Source organism: Cryptomeria japonica, chromosome 2, assembly GCF_030272615.1.
Source record: "Cryptomeria japonica chromosome 2, Sugi_1.0, whole genome shotgun sequence".
Classification (NCBI taxonomy): domain Eukaryota; kingdom Viridiplantae; phylum Streptophyta; class Pinopsida; order Cupressales; family Cupressaceae; genus Cryptomeria; species Cryptomeria japonica.
Genome location: NC_081406.1, coordinates 77446080 through 77464062, shown reverse-complemented (window position 1 = coordinate 77464062; position 17983 = coordinate 77446080). Strand labels below are relative to the sequence as shown.

The following is a 17983-nucleotide window of genomic DNA, read 5'->3' as shown; positions in this document are numbered from 1 at the left end:
ACAACATGACATGTTTGACAAAATGTCATATGCTGCAGAGTGTAGAAGTTTAGACAAGGTAAGCAAAGCATTTGACAAAATGCCTTCATAAAATAAGCTCACATGAATTCTAGATGTGCACAAAATTGTTCTATTGCGAAGGTTTCAGAACACCTTGGGCCAAATTGAAAGCTTTGAACCAGCATGTGGGTGTTCATCATTTGAAAGAATAACCATGGATCTCTTCAACCAATTTTGTAGTAAATTCATGTGGGATATCAATATCTTATTCTAAATATGCATATGACTCGAAGTTATCTAAAGATGAGGATGGTTTTATTGTGTTATGAAAAGGATCAAAGTCCTGCCAATTACATCTCTTGAGAAATTACTCAAAGTTGTTGACAAGCACTTATGTTTATACCAGAGAGGATGGCATCATTTAAACCCTTGTAAGAATGGGAAAAGACATTGGTGAATGTGTCTACTTGGTGCTTGTATATCACATTAAAATATGAGTTTAAGAGTATATGCAACAACTCAAATGATGTGGCTTATGTTCATCTCTTGAATATTTGTGCAGAATCAAGTATAAAAGTCAAGGTTTGAGTCGTGAGGAAATTGGCGAATGAATAAGATGAAGTTGGATAAGAACCTCGTTGCAATCCTAACTTGAAAGTTTTATCTAAAGTTTTATGTTTCAAGATGTTCTTTTGTAAAAGTGATTTAACTCACTTATTGTAACTAAAGGTTAGGAAGTTGACTTTTTCTGCACATAAGTGTGTAAGTTACTAACTCATTGAGATTTACGCAAAAAAGAGTTAGTTATTAACCCAAGAATAAAGTTAGTTACTAAGGTGGTTATTCTAGGAAGCCTATAAATACAAGGCTATTGGTAATGTAAAAAAGGGGGGGACTCTGACAGAGGGGGAAAACTCTGCAGAATTTTGTGGAGAAAGTAAGTGAGATCTTTTGATATTCATACCTTTGACTAAGGGGTTTTTGCACTTGTATATTTTCAAAAAGAATAATGAAGAATGCATTAAGTTTGTGTATCTTGAATGTATTCATGAGTTATTGTTGCTAATTTTGTGTATGTTGAATTAGTGATCCCTTTATGTATTTGTGAAATCCATTGATGAAACACATCATTTCATGGTATCTTGACTTGCATGTGCTATTACAACCTATCTTTTCGTGTGTTGAGTTTTATTGTATTTCTTTCATCATTGTTGCATAGCTAACCTTTTTGGTGGTAACCCCTTTTGTGATTGTTATCATTTATGGAATCCTATTTGTTGTTCATATGTCTTCTAGTAGAGTTTCTGTTATTAATCTTGTTTAAGTTCTATGTTTTCTCCTTTATGTACTTTCAGGTTAAAAGTACATGAAAATCATAAACACCCCTATCATACGAGGGAGCTGCCCCTCTCAAACGCAGAGGAAGATCGTGTTTCACAGAACGATCTCTCCAACTGTTGGAACGTTTGTCATTGCTCATCGGGCAAACAGGGTCAGTTTCAGGTAAACGACCGCAGTGACAAATCTATTTACCAACATAATCGAAACACCAAACTCACATTTTCTTTAGTCGAAAGGGATCCCAAACAATACATAACAAATAAAACAAGCAATCATCCAAACTGGAAGGGGTAATTCAACTCTTTTGACATGTTGATATTTTCTAACAACAATTCCCTTAGCAATTCACACTAGTCAAACATTATATCTTCCACAACAAGCATATGTGCCAAGTAAACTGCAATAGCCAAAATGAAATCTTCCCTATTCCTAAAATAGATCTTGTAGGAAATGCCATATGCAACATACCTCACAACGGGATAGATGATCTTGTTGCTGATTAGTGCTCGTTGATCACCCATTGCACCGATTAGGCTTTTGACCTCTTTGTTCTTTATTGACTTTTTAACTGGAACAACTCCATTGTCACACAAACCAGTGATAACTGAGATAATCTCCTTTGTGATTAGGTAAGGTTTATCCAACTCGATGTTGTCATTCTGCATAGACTAACACTAGTACAAAAACAATAATATTTGACTAAAAAACTACCAAAAATTGCATATAAATTACTAAATTTGATCACCTGACCATTAGTAGTTTATTGCCAGTCATTAATCACGTGACCAGATTTATGACTAAACTATTCTAGTCATTTATTGGTTGTTTTGATTGATCAATTTGGTCATCAATCTGGTCATTGATTTAGTCATTGATTTAGTCACTAATTTAGTCACTAATTCAGTCATTAATTGTCATTGATTATCGTTATTTGATCATTTATTTAGTCATGATAGTCACTAATTTACTCATATATTTAGTCACTAATTTAGTCATATTTAATCATTAATTTAGTCATTGATTGTTGTTATCTGGTCATTTATTTAGTCATGATAGTCACTAAATATATTTAGTCACTAATTAAGTCATATATTTAATCATTAATTTAGTCATTGATTGTTGTTATCTAGTCATTTATTTAGTCATATTAGTGATTTATTTAGTCATATATTTAGTCATTAATTTAGTCATATATTGAGTCATTAATTTAATCATTGATTGTTGTTAAATGGCCATTTATTTAGTCATCATAGTCATATATTTAGTCCTTATTTTAGGCATATATTTTAGTCCTTATTTTTATTTACTGGTTTCCATTAATTGGTACTATAGTCATGATATGAATAATTTATTAAATACCATAAATTTTATAATGCAAAAATAACATAATATTAAACTTGAACTAAAACATAAAAGCAAATAAAAATATTACATATACAAACAAGCTACAATATGCTAGAATTAAAAGATTGATTCATAATCATGATAAATAGAGATAATCTACAATAAAAATATAATGAAAAAGAAAAAGTTCTACTCTTTTCCCTTTAGAAACAATACTAGGCCATCGCCAAATTATAGAATGTAAATATGTTATCTTAGCTTCTTTATCCTATCTAACTTATCGGCAACTAATACAAGTGGAATTACACTCAAGATGCCACAATTTAGCATTTGACTAGCATACTATGGCAATGCACTCCTATGAAGTAGATATTGGAATTGGAGAAGCAACCATGGAGTTAACTACAGTGGTGTCAGAGCTGCTAATGCTACCAGCCCATTGAGTTTTCAACCCGCAACTGCTAGCGACTCTTTCTTCAAGAAGCATGTTGCCACCATCAAGCTCATTCTCCATCAAAAAGAACACAACTAGGGTGTTATTATTAGCTGTAAATTTATCAAGCCAATATTCAACAACTAGGCTTTTCTGACTGCACATAAGAATACCTATAGAGTTGCAATGTTTTACAATATTTTGTATTTGCATGCATTCCATCCTCCCACTAAATTACTGAGACTATCAAACTGTTACCACATGTTTAGCACGGGTCTCATCTTCTTCCAGTGACAAAATCTTTGAAGGTATATCAAGGGAAAAAAATTTAGGAGTACTGCTAGACAAGTAAATCCATACAAATACTTGCCTTCCAAATAACATTGAGCGTATCCCTGTCCTCATGTCCATACAACCAAAGAACCCTAAAGTATTTGAAAAATATTTTGGTGTTAGCATGTATCCATAGTTAGAAAGAATAAAAGTAAGCAAAACAAAGATACAAAAGAATACCTTACCTATTTATAATATTTGTTAGTACCTGTTGTGCCTGATGCAAGAGTTTTCAACCATTCTACTTATGCATTTCGAACCTGCTGAGGAAACTCACCTACAAACACAGGTTGAATATGGTCTATCCTAGAATCCTTACCTGTTTTCTCCAGTGATGGAGTTCTGAAATTCAAAACAAGTCTTCACTGGTAAGATTTCAAGACAACCAAAAGATGCATTTTTAACAACACACAAAAACCGAAAAGAGCTTCAAAATTAATACTCTTATTACAATTTAAGTTATGTCCTAGTCATAATAAATGTAACATCACATGAAAACCTAGAACATTGACATAAATAACTATTGGTTTGAGCAAGGCATGGATAAATAAATAAGAGAAAAGACAACAACAAATCAAACAAATTGACATAATTTTTTTAAGCAAACACAAACAAAAATGAAAATGCATACTTCAATGTACCTTACATATTCATTTCCAAGGATTTGGTTGTGTTGAAGGTCCAATTAAAAGTAGAGAAAGCAAGACACATTAGAAACATATAACTTATATCCTCAAGGTCAATGGAACAAATTAGATTCCATTCAGAAACCTCTATGTATTGGATGGCAGGGATCGAATATCCAGGAAAAACATATAGAAAACACCCACACATATTCCCTAGTAGTGATGTATAATCTTCTAGTGGAAAGAGACAGTATGACATGTATGTCTTATCATCTCAACAACCAAAAAGGAAATATGAAAAAGAAAACTTACTCACTTTATGCAATGATAAATCTGCAAAGAATCAAACATTTTGCAAAGTTACAAATGTATATAATAAAATAAAGAAAATAAACTAGTACCTGCTACCAAACTAATATATCACTTGACTATGAAGACACCTTCCATATTAATCAATGCATGTCATAAAATTAAGGCATTAGAAAGGAACTGCACTCCATCCACATTATCAAGCATTTACAAAAGAAACCACACAAGAGACTTAACAAGCATTTACATTGGAGAAACTCTCAAAAGCTCTACTCCCCCAAGCTTCTAGAATATGGACAACAAGGAATGGGAGGATGAATTTCTATGACAATTTTTTTCTAGGCCATTCTTTTGGGGTACTGCAAGGTACGGTTATTAAATAAATTGGAAAATATTCAAAATATAATGAATTTTAATTATTTATATGATAATTTGATCGAGCATTCATCATAGACATTAAAGAACCTTTGTGAGTATGGGTGATTGAATAGGAATTATAATAAGCGTGATTCAATAAAGACATGCCTAACTGGTGTGTGTGTTCAAGTCAAGGATTTACTATTGAAGTTTTCGTAAATCCTTCAAAATTGTATGTTTTGTTGTCAAATTTATTAACAAAGAGGAAAAAATAAGTTAAAAGATAACTAGTTGTGTTCTTGTTTAACCTCGACTGGGATACTAATAGATAGAATTGTTCTTGAGTTGTGCAAGGCATGATTGATACATTTTTGCATTATGAAAGTGACATTTTGTAATATGCTGCCCTATTTAGAACATCTACAGTATACAAGAAGCAAAAAATTTGAAAAACTAGTAGGAATAACAGTTCATATATGCTTAGATGTGGGGTGCCCCTCTGGATTATGATAATCATTGTTGTTGCAGATGACATCATAATATAGTAAATTACCAAATATTCTTTTGTTTCATTTCATCGCCAAGATGTACAATACTTCACATCATAAAATGAAGCATAACATACCACAGAAACAAAAGCAATTCAACACATTCAAGGCATCATAAAGTTGAAAGAAATCTGGTAAAGCAACCAGCAAGAATTTTACTCTCAAAAGATGGGTCTTCTCCGAGATTCTCAAACAACCTTGCCATGAATTTTACTCTCAAAATCCTCAATGGAACTCCAAGCTCATATGGCATCTCTGATAAGCAATAAATTAGGTGTCAGCTTTATTGTCTTAACTACTAGATGGAAAGGAGAGTGGAGGATAATAAACATAAAGGACATCATGAAATGTGCCATCATGAGCTAAGGGGGTCCGGAATGGTAGAACAAAGTAAATTCCAATAGAACCATATTAAAGGCTGCAAACAAGGAGAATTAGATGGACCATAATACAAAGTAGATGTGGATCCACAATTGTTAATATATGAGTTGGAGGAATGAAATGCCTAAGTAACATCAATGTGCTATTTAAAATGGTCTAACTAATATGCCACTATCTATTTGTAGATGGGATAAATCCAAGATATGGTTTAGTAAATTCAACGTTCATTTTAGGATAAATAAAAGAGAGGAACTAAAACCTAGTGCCCTGGAATTCCCTCACAATGCCATAGATTTGAGAGTTACAGCCTTTTGAAGAATAAATGTCAAACACCACTTGTCAAGATAAAGTGGAAAAAAAACCCGGTAAGTGTTTCTTTAAACCATACTTTTGAAACCCTTAATTATTTCTCATGTCGTCAAGTCAGACAGAGTTTTCTGCCTTGAATTGGCTGACTCACCGAGCCTGATAGATACCTCCAGAGTCTCAGAATTTTGCTTATTTTAGCAAGACTCTCTAGAGAAAACATTTTTAACACATCCATTTATTGCATAGTTAGTTTAGTTTTACGTAAGACAATGTACCAATCCATGTCTCTTGAAAAACATGGTTTATAACTTATATCTTCTTAAAGCATTTTTTAATATGCCTTTAAAAAATTTCCATTTTCTATAATTGTAAATTGAGGTTAAATTCATTAATTAAAATATTCCAAATATTTTGTATTGTGAATATATTCAAATTTTGACGTGAGAGAAATAAAAATAGTTGATTACCTATGTACTATTTGTTGATAAAAATATGCAGTGCATGTCCCAATGTCTCTACATTTAGAAATGGCCAAGTGCCATCATGAAGCTCATCGCTGGTAACTTCAAAACTGTCAAGAAAAAAGATCATTTAAAAAATAAAATAAAATGACATTGTAACTAGAAGACTATCTAAGTTGTTTAAGCTATGTAATCCTCAACCTTCTAAAATATAGTTTAAGCTAAAAATATATGCATTAAATTCCATTTTTTAACCTATGCTACGTGAGAGATGACTTCATGACTTGGCAAACAATGTGGTAATGAAAACTTTGTGTTTCACTATCCCTTGCAACTTGGAAAGAGTTGCCTCCTCTTCTCTTTAAACTCAAACTCCCTCCAAAAGGTGCGTGAACACTTTTAACTCTATGAAACATGAAAAATATGATTTTCTTAAAAAATTTACATCATTTTGACATAATGAAGAGATAAATATTAACTCTTTTTAACTTTGGAAACAAAAAAGGTAACTAAAATAACCATTGCACTTCTCTGATTCTTTCAAAATCTCTTGCCATAAACTCTAAAAACCTTAGGACTTCAGGTGGAACTACGTTTTGGACTATTTTTGGGCATGGAGTAAAAATAGGTAACAAAAAAAAAGGTATTACAATCATTCTAATGAGGGTTCATGTGCCAAAAGACTCTAACATGCAATAAGGATAGTCATTTGATTGAAGAAGCAAGCAAAGAGATAGTTCAAGTATGAAAGACATGATACCATGAATCAATGACAAGGTATATGCATTGCATTGATAGTCATATCAATGTATGCACATGCATAGAAGAACTACAATGAGTTTCAATCTGGATACCATGCTAACAATGTATAATAGAGTGCAGTTGTAGAGATACCATGCTAACAACCCTTATTACCAAGAATGCTAAGTGAGATGATAGAACAACAAATGAAGATGGAATTGTTTTGTCATCATACTCATTGATAAGACCACAATATAGTCAACAACATTTTATGTCAGTCCATCCATAGGGACTAAGGTTATAGTATTCAAATAAATGAAAAATTCATATGACAATGATCATATTTAAGAATTCCAATGCATCTTGGCCTAATGGGATAATCAAGGATAGCACCTAGGCATGAGTATAAAAGAAGAAGTCATAGCATATGCATATTGAAAAAGGGAAGATGACTGATCTCCTCCAAAGTTTGTTTCACAAAACAAGTAAAGAAAGCAGAGACATTAGAACAGTCATAGTAGCATTTAGAAAATACAGTCATAGACCATGTCAATCAAGAAAAGAACAGTCATAAAGAGGGAAAACCAAAGTCAAAAGCATTAAACTCGGGATCAAGCTAAAGAATGGTAGATGTCTCATCTATAAAGAGGGTCCCGAAGATTTTCTTTTTAAGTACAATGCAGTAACATCTCTCTACCAAAGACTACTTTTGACAGGCTGAGCAAACAATGTAGAGCTTCTTACCTAAGTAGGTGGAGGTTGGTACACCAATGGAGTTTTCATTTGCTGGTAGTTTTCTTGCATGTGTCTATATAACTCCCCTAAGTTTGAATTAGCCCAAATGCTTTCATGAGCTGTTCTTGCTAACTTTTTGTGCAACAACTGTACTAAAACACTTGTCATTAAAAACTATATAACAAAATAGTACCACTATGTTATATTTATAGTGATTAAAATTTATAGGAACTTGATGTTTGGGAGTGGCTAAAATTTTAGTGTGCATGGGAGATTGAGATATAACACCATTTGAAGGTGATATACCAAGTACACCACATAAAATAACATGTCATAAAATAAGAAAACTTTAAAGAACCAACAGACAAGGTTTGTAAAATATTTACAAGTTATAATAGTTAGAATAAATCAATTGTGGATTTGTCATATAGATTCTTTGTTAATACAACTTCTTAGTGTCCTTCACTTTAATAAGAATCATAAATATTTCATATAGATTGTAAATTAATTATATATGTTTTTTTTCTATAAATCTGAATATAATGAACAAATAAATGTAGAGCTGCCCATTGTATTCATATTTATAGAGAAATACATAATTAATTTACAGCCTACATTGAGCAACAATTGATTGAAATATTTATGATTATTGGTGGCATGAGTGATAGTAAGAAGTTGTGCCAATAAATTAACCTATTCTAGCATCTCCCAATAAATTAATTATACTAACCACTTTTAAAAATCTAGAAAAATAGATACTAACACAAAATCTTGTTTTGTGTCTATTTCTAATCACTTACTCATACAATGACAGATATTCATAAAATCAATAGATAATGAAGATAAAACCAATGACCAATCACAATTAATAATAAAGTAGATTAATCTAAAAATTACAAATCATTTAGATGTATATAATCATATTCGTGTAGTTTTACATACCAAAAATCCTAGCAGAAGCGGGTCATAATGAAATGAAGATGGCTTCTTCAAACTGAATTCTTTTTGTTGGGCAAGTTGGGATGCCACACTATGGTCAAAATAATAGAACACAAAAATCATTAGAGCTGGAATAAATGCTCTAATGATATATCTGAACGGTGCATCAAGCATATCCTATTTCAACAAGTAAATATCATTATTAGGTACATCTTCCCAACCTCCATTGAAGGCAATATTTATTCAAAATAGTGGTTAAATCAAAGTGAACTTCAGCATCCTATGCAAACAATTTTTAGTTTGACACAATTCAAATACCAAAAGTTTCCAAATCATTCAATTACTTAACTCTTCTATTCATCTAAATTTTGAGAAAAAACAAATCTTTGGACTGTGTACCTTAACAACTGTCCAATTGGCATAGGCATTAGGTGACCATGGATTAGGACTGAAAAGCCTTTGGAGAATTCCACTTGGAACATGATTGAATGGAGCATATGAAACTCCAGTCCACACAAAGACCATCAATGGTACTCCATAATCAACAATAAAACCTCGCAGTGAACCTGTAAATACAAAATTGGGTTTAATCCTACAGCGAGAAAAGTGGCCTAGAAGACAATAATTTATTTCAGTATGCATATTCTCTTATAACAACTCAAAGAAATTGGTGAAGCACTAAATTTATCTTTTCATAAAATTAGTTGTAGTCCATTCCACATTAAGAAGCATGCAAATCCTTCCATCACATGGTTGACTTTTGTATTGTTTCTTAATGTCTAGTAAACAAAATAAGACTACGAAGATGGAAAAGAAGAAAAAATCCCAACAAAGGACAATTTAAAGAGCTACAAAAAATAATTTAATAATGGGTGAGGAATGTCATAAAGAGTAGGTGAGTAAAATCAAGAAGAATCTAGGTGAGGAAAATCAAAGGAAAGAATGAGTACAACATATGAGACTAGAATTGGATTAGTTTAAAACATATATACATGTACCATAACGCCAAGATCGGCCTTTGTGGTTCCGTAGTCCACTAAATATAGAAGTCCAAATGAGAGAACCAACACAAACATTCCATTCGCAAAACACCATGTGGGTTGGAACTGCTCAAGTTTTACATTCCCCTTATCTGGGATATGAAACTCATCCACAAGGACCTTAGTGGGTGTTGGAAAACTGTTTTAAGTCTCAGTTGAGACTGTATTTTGAACTGGGAACTTTTTTTTTTTAAAAGAAAAGAAATTAAGAAAAAAATATATAAAATAAAATACCTGTTACCCCCCCCCCATGTGGCAGGAAGACCCCACCACGTGGGATGGTGTCCTAAGGGGTCGTAGGACACAATATGACCCCTTAGGACACAATATGACCCCTTAAGACACCAAATTATGTCGTTGGGGGTCATATAGTGTCCTAAGGGGTCGTAGGACACAATATGACCCCTTAGGACACCACAGGACCGATAACGACCCAATATGGTGTCATAAGGGGTTGTATGTTGTCCTTAGGGGTCATATTATGTCCTACGACCCCTTATGACACCATATGACCCCTAACGACACAATTTGGTATCTTAAGGGGTCATATGGTGTCCTAAGGGGTCGTAGGACACAATATGACCCCTATGGACACCATAGGACCCAAAGTGACCCAATATGGTGTCATAAGAGGTCATATATTGTCCTTAGGGGTCATATGGTGTCCTATGACCCCTTAGGACATCATATGACCCCTAATGAAACAATTTGGCATCTTAAGGGGTCATATGGTCTCCTAAGGAGTTGTAGGACACAATATGACCCCTTAGGATACCATAGGACCCCTAACAAAACCACATGGTGTCATAAGGGGTCATATGTTGTCCTTAGGGGTCATATGGTGTCCCATGACCCCTTACAAAACCATATGACCCATAATGACACAATTTGGTGTCTTAAGGGGTCATATGGTGTCCTAATGGGTCATATTGTGTCCTACGACCCCTTAGGACACCATATGACCCCTAACGACACCATATGGTGTCATAAGGGGTCATATGTTGTCTTTAGGGGTCATATGGTTTCCCAAGACCCCTTAGGACACCACATGACCCATAATGACACAATTTGGTGTCTTAAGGGGTCATATGGTGTTCTAATGGGTCGTAGGACACAATATGACCCCTTAGTGTACCATATGACCCCTTAAGACACCAAATTGTTCTGTTAGGGGTCATATAGTGTCTTAAGGGGTTGTAGGACACAATATGACCCCTTAGGACACCATAGGACCCATAACGACCCAATATGGTGTCATAACGGGTCTTATATTGTCCTTAGGGGTCATATTGTGTCCTACAACCCCTTAGGACACCATATGACCCCTAACGACACAAAATTGTGTCGTTAGGGGTCATATGGTGTCCTAAGGGGTTGTAGGACACAATATGACCCCTATGGACACCATAGGACCCATAACAACCTAATATGGTGTCATAAGAGGTTGTATGTTGTGCTTAAGGGTCATATTGTGTCCTACGACCCCTTAGGACACCACATAACCCCTAACAACACAATTTGGAGTCTTAAGTGGTCATATGGTGTCCTAAGGGGTCATAGGACACAATATGACCCCTTAGGACACCATAGGACCCCTAACGACACCATACGGTGTCATAAGGGGTCATATGTTGTCCTTAGGGGTCATATGGTGTCCCATGATCCCTTAAGACACCATATGACCCATAACGACACAATTTGGTGTCTTAAGGGGTCATTTGGTGTCCTAAGGGGTCATAGAACACAATATGACCCCATAGGACACCATATCACCCCTTAAGGCACCAAATTGTGTCGTTAGGGTCATATAGTGTCCTAAGGTGTCGTAGGACACAATATGACCCCTTAGGACACCATAGGACCCATAACGACCCAATATGGTGTCATAAAGGGTCGTATGTTGTCCTTAGGGGTCATATTGTGTCCTACAATCCTTTAGGACACCATATGACCCCTAAAGACTAAATTTGGTTCTTAAGGGATCATATGGTGTCCTAAGGGGTCGTAGGACACAATATGACCCCTATAGAAACCATAGGACCCATAACAACCCAATATGGTGTCATAAGAGGTCATATGTTGTCCTTAGGGGTTATATCGTGTCCTACGACCCCTTAAGACACCATATGACCCCTAACGACACAATTTGGTGTCTTAAGGGGTCATATGGTGTCCTAAAGGGTCGTAGGGCACAATATGACCCCTATGGACACTATAGGACCCATAACAACCCAATATGGTGTCATAAGAGGTCATATGTTGTCCTTAGGGGTCATATGGTGTCCCATGACCCCTTAGGACACAATATGATCCATAATGACACAATTTGGTGCCTTAAGAGGTCATATGGTGTCCTAAGGGGTTGTAGGACACAATATGACCCCTTAGGACATCATAGGACCCATAACAACCCGATATGGTGTCATAAGGGGTCGTATGTTGTCCTTAGGGGTCATATGGTGTCCCATGACCCCTTAGGACACAATATGACCCATAACGACACAATTTGGTGTCTTAAGGGGTCATATGGTGTCCTAAGGGGTCGTAGGACATAATATGACCCCTTTGGACACCATAGGACCCATAACAACCCAATAAAGTGTCTTAAGGGGTCATATGGTGTCCTAAGGGGTCGCAAGACACAATATGACACCTTAGGTCACCACATGACCTCTAACAACACCATATGGTGTCATAAGGGGTCCTATGACCCATAACGACACCGTATAGAGTTGTAAAGGGTCATATTGTGTCCTAAGGGATCATATGTTGTCTTAAAGGGGTCATATGACACATTATGACCCCTTAGAATACAATATGACCTATAACGACACAATTTGGTGTCTTAAGGGGTTATATGGTGTCCTAAGGGGTTGTAGGACACAATATGACCCCTTAGGACACCATAGGACCCATAATCTCTCTCTCCCTCTCCACTAATCTCTCGATCTCTCTCCCCCTTCCCTCTCCCCATATATATATATCTCTCTCTCTCCCTCTCTCTCTCTCTCCCCCCTAATATCTCTATCTCTCTCTCCCCTAATCTCTCTCTCTCTCTCTCTCTCTCTCTCTCTCTCTCTCTCTCTCTCTCTCTCCCCCTAATCTCTTTATCTCTCTCTCTCTCTCTCTCTCTCTCCCCCCACTCCCCCCTCTCCCTCTCCCTCTCCCTAATATCATATACTAATTTATTTATAAATTAATATATTAAAATATTATATTAATATATTAATAAACAATAGATTAATTATGTGCAAATTTAGTTAGTGAATTTACTTATTAAAATTTGATATCCAATTTTTGTTGTACAATTTTCAAATTTCAAAATTTGGCTCGGGAATGCTTTGGGATTTGGCTTGGAAGTGACAAGCATGGAAAGTCAACTGAAAAAATGTGTTTTTAGTATTCCTCGATTTTCCAGACTTTACACTGGTGGCTGACGACTTTTTTTGTAGCCAAAATTGATAAAACGAAAAGGGTCTTTTAAGGAAGTTCTCATCTTTCCAACAATATAAGGCTTGTCTTATTTCGACTTTAATAAATAATTATTATTTATTTTCTAATTGAATTCTAACAATAGTCTTGATTGATAGACTGGTTGAAAAACACTCATAACTTTCAAACGGTATAACATTTTTTGAATCCGAAACATGCATCACATCCTATGCTTTGTCTACTATAGGGAAAAATTAAAAAAATTAAAAATCATAAGGTTTTGACCAGGCTAAGGTGGTCAGACGTAGGAGTTTCTGAATTTCTAAAAAGTTGTAAAAAATTCATAAATAATTAGTTACTTTATAAAAAATTATAAAAAAATATGTGTCACATTCGGACATGAGTCTAATACTTATATTATAAATATTATAAAAAAATATTATGATTTTATTGTGATTAGGGTGGTCAGACATACATCTACTTCTTATCTTTTTCCTGAAATTTTAGTACCACTGCATTGAAATTTGAAATTTTCATCAAATAGGATTTTTTTTTTCGAAAAACAACTAGTAGCTTAGAAACTTCATTCAATTTACTATAGATTCTCTTCTTACATATTTTAAAAATAATGTTCACAACTTATTCAACTTTTCATGTCAAGTTGCATAACTCTGATTTTCTGAAATTTCATTGCCACTTAAGGGCTTGTTTTGGCACACCATGATCCTGCACATACCCTTGAAAAATATTATTACAATGTGAAGAGTTACACATGCCACATGTTGGATCGCATTCCAGGATACAAATGATGCTTACAACACAATTACAAGATCCACAGATCATCCACATATCAAATCGGCCTCTGGAAACAGTCTGTCGGTTCTACCCTAATCCGGACCTCAGCCTTTCGGCCTCAGTCCAACCAGTTCAGAATATCGCTAGATCTACATCTTCGCTCGATCTCCAACTTTGTCTTCGATCTTCTAACTTATATATCCTCAAATGATTCACCAGCTTCCATTTATACCGTCCGTAAATAATTACAACTCAATCAAGTCGGCTCAAAGACCAACCGGTTCATGAAATGTACAACGGTAACATGTCAGCTCAAATCATTAAGAACAAACATCAAAACATAAAATTATGCGTTGACCTTCGAGAATACTGGCCAAGACCTAAAGCAACATCTCCAACGGTCCTTAAGTCACGGAGATCAACCGCAACCCGATCCAACTTTGTTCAACACACTGCCAGACTAACCGGTAAGAACATATCAACTGGGCCAAAACCGGAATCCACATATCATCGGAAACAAAGCCAAATGCTATGAAACTTGAACACAATAAAGACCATGAACACAAGGGAATAAACCCAAAACCACAATGCTAAACACTCAAACATAAATAAATTCCACAATCTCAAGCAACTCCACTGAAAAACTGCTCAACCTATAAGAACTAGACCGATTCTCCTGCATCACTTTGGTTCTGGTTTATGGATAGGATTAAATAAGTTTACAAGGAGATGTATACCATCCTGCTCAAGCCAAAAGAAAATGGGAGCACAATTTTTTTTGGCTTTTGGAAAAGTTGAACATAAATGTATACATAAACATAGTTGGCTCAACTACTCCAAGAATGAATAATGGATCATGAGCCAAAAAGGAATGTATAATTCCATAGAGTCCAATAGATGCCAATGTTTGAACTGTAGTCAAGACACCATCTGCAAAAACCAATTTCAGAATTTGTAATCTATTGACCTTTATAATTATCTTTGAAATGGATTCTTCATTGGACTTGAACTAGTTGATAACTTGATACTAAAGGTGGAAAAAATCTTACTTGTGTTTCTGCCCAGTTCCCCAATGATATCACTAGAATTGTTGATGCAAAGAATATGTAAGTTGTGGGGTCAAGGATTCTGAATATTACAAGAATTGAAGGCTTGGTGAGTGTCTGAAATATTAATAAAGATATATATCTTTTGCAGTTAGTCAACTCTTAGAACAATGAAGTAATATTGTGATGGTGCATCATTGATTGTAATTTGAAACGTCAAATACACAAATATACACAATGAATTTTAAAACAATCTTAATATTATTATTACATGAATTATGAAAAATTCATGTTGAGCACCTAAATCCTGCGATGAAGCCACTAGTCCAATCTTGCTTGTAGCATAGCAACATAAGGGAGGTGAAAGGATGTTATGACACTCAAATGCAAGGGTAAATAAGATCAATGACGAAACACATCGCAAAAAATTCCAAAAAACACTAGAGATACTAAACATTGGTGCATGGATAGGTTATGATAATACAAGACACTATATACAGTACTTTGTCATTATTGCAGTGTATAACATGATTATGGCAATATCCATGGCACTATCCGTTGTCAAAGGCACAAGTAGGACAGTGAAAAGAATCACACACACCTGCACAATCCATGGTCTCAATCTTCAAAAGAGTAAGCACAGTCAGAGACCATTATTGCAACATCAAATGTTTCTAGTGATAGTGAAGAGTAAGAAAAGGTTTTCATCATTACCATGTCATAATACACAGTCAAAATCAGTGATAAAGACATAGAGGCAAAAGAGACATAAGGAGTAGTGTTGTGCTTTGTCATGTCTATAATGTAAGGGGTCATCACTATAAAGTATCACTCAAAGAAACCATTACTATAGTAAAATGCAAAAGGCCAACACGTATAATGAGGTAATAGCTAAAAGGAGGACAATCTATTCAATGAGGATTACAATCACAAAGCAAAATGACATCACAGCAGTGGTAACACCAAGATAAAGTCATGACAAATGTACACCTCCAAGGAGCAAATGTTGCAGCATTCAATAAACAGAGGAAGGTAGGTACATAGCCCTCAAAGAGAGGAGTTTAATCACAATGCAACATGCAGATATCATTACCTTCTATGAAAGATGGAAGTGCAGTCATGATAGTCTTTTGAGTAGTTGCACCACTATAATCATACACATGGAAATTATTAAAGGTGGAGTTGTTTAAATCATGCTATAGAGAGAGTCCCAAATGGAGTGAGTTTAGGAAAAGACCAGCAATTTAAGCTCAGTTATGACTCCTCGTGGTTACTACTTCAATTGAAGCTTCTTTTCCACCAGTTACTTCTCAGTTTGTATCATTTTTTAGCACCGTTTTGCATGGTTTTTCTCCAATTTCGACCAAAGGAATTAAATCCATGCAATAATAAGTAAAGGTACTAGATATAAATCATAATAAGAGACTATTCTTACGTACTGCAAATTCTCTAATTATCAATAACTTAGAAAGCTATTCAAAATTTTCTTCGCAGATTGAGGAATAATTGAAAGCCACAAAATCCCACATGACAATGATTATAGGACAATCTTATAGAAATTTGGACTTCTGCAATACATGTTAAGTTATTTTTAATAACAATCATTCTTAAGATAATTGCAATCAATCAAATCATTTTGCAAAATCCCATCCATACACACCTACACAATTTGATCTCTAAAATTGTCACAAAGGTATTTCTTTTTCTATTTTCTTAGATTCGACCAAAAGTAGCAACATTTGCTTAAAATATGACTAAATTGAGTATAACAACCTTTGAGTTGCCTTATTTGCTAGGGTTTTGCAATTTTCATATTTTAAATCTCATTTCACATGAAGATGATTCACCAAGTTTTAGACAAATTTTGTGGCTGCATACTTCAGTAAATAGAGTTTATCAACATGAGAGCTTAAGGCTTTCTTTTCTGTGAATAAATGTGTTTGACAAAAATCAGGCCATTCATACTTATCATGTTGGAAAATGCACACTCCAATGAGAAATTGTAGGTGATTGAAGGTATTGTCATTGATGGCAACCTTGCAATCCTATGGCACCGACACAGGCACCGATAGCGGCAGCAGCAAAGATGTTTACCGGCACCCCAACCGACAGGATTTTGTTTTGTATTTAATTGTAAAATCTTTTTGTAAGACGATAAGGCGAATTGTAATAGGACTCATATAATTATAAGATCTTGTAGATCATTTGTGTAAGGAAGTGGATTGTAATAGGCAGATGCGAACATGCGAACATTAAGGTAGATTTTGGAATAAGGTTTATGGAAATTGTATGAGCTTAAACCGGTACTGAACCTGGCATAGCAGATGCTGAACCGAAGCAGTACATGATATTGGATTTGCATAATCTATTTTTCTAATTCAGTGAGACTTCCCTTTTGTAATTAAGTAGCCAGCTTTAGGCAGTTGGCCTTCCTGCATGTGCAGGCCACTATTGTAAGTAATATTCATTTATTGGCCAGTGAGTGAATATTGTGGGTCACAAATCCCATCGATATTTTTCCCACACTGGGTTTCCTTGTTAAAAATATTGTGTTATGGTGTGCTTTCTATGTTGTGGTTATTGATCTTATTTACTGCATTATTTTTGGTTTACTGGTACACTGTTTTGGAATGCAATTTGTTTAATAAGATTAGAAAATTTGTTAACCGACAAGATACTAATTCACCCCCCCTCTTAGTATCTTTGGGAATCCTAACAATTGTTATTAGAGCTTGGTCCTCTATTTTCAAAAGCCTAACAACTTGAGGAAGATTTTGACACTGGTACATATGGAAAACCTGAGAAAGCAATTA

General features: G+C 34.7%; 1 pseudogene; it reads right to left on the bottom strand.

Moving 5' to 3' along the window:
- Positions 1 to 7927: 7927 nt before the first annotated feature.
- Positions 7928 to 17983, bottom strand: part of LOC131859161 (boron transporter 1-like) — a 36553-nt pseudogene continuing 26497 nt past the window's right edge.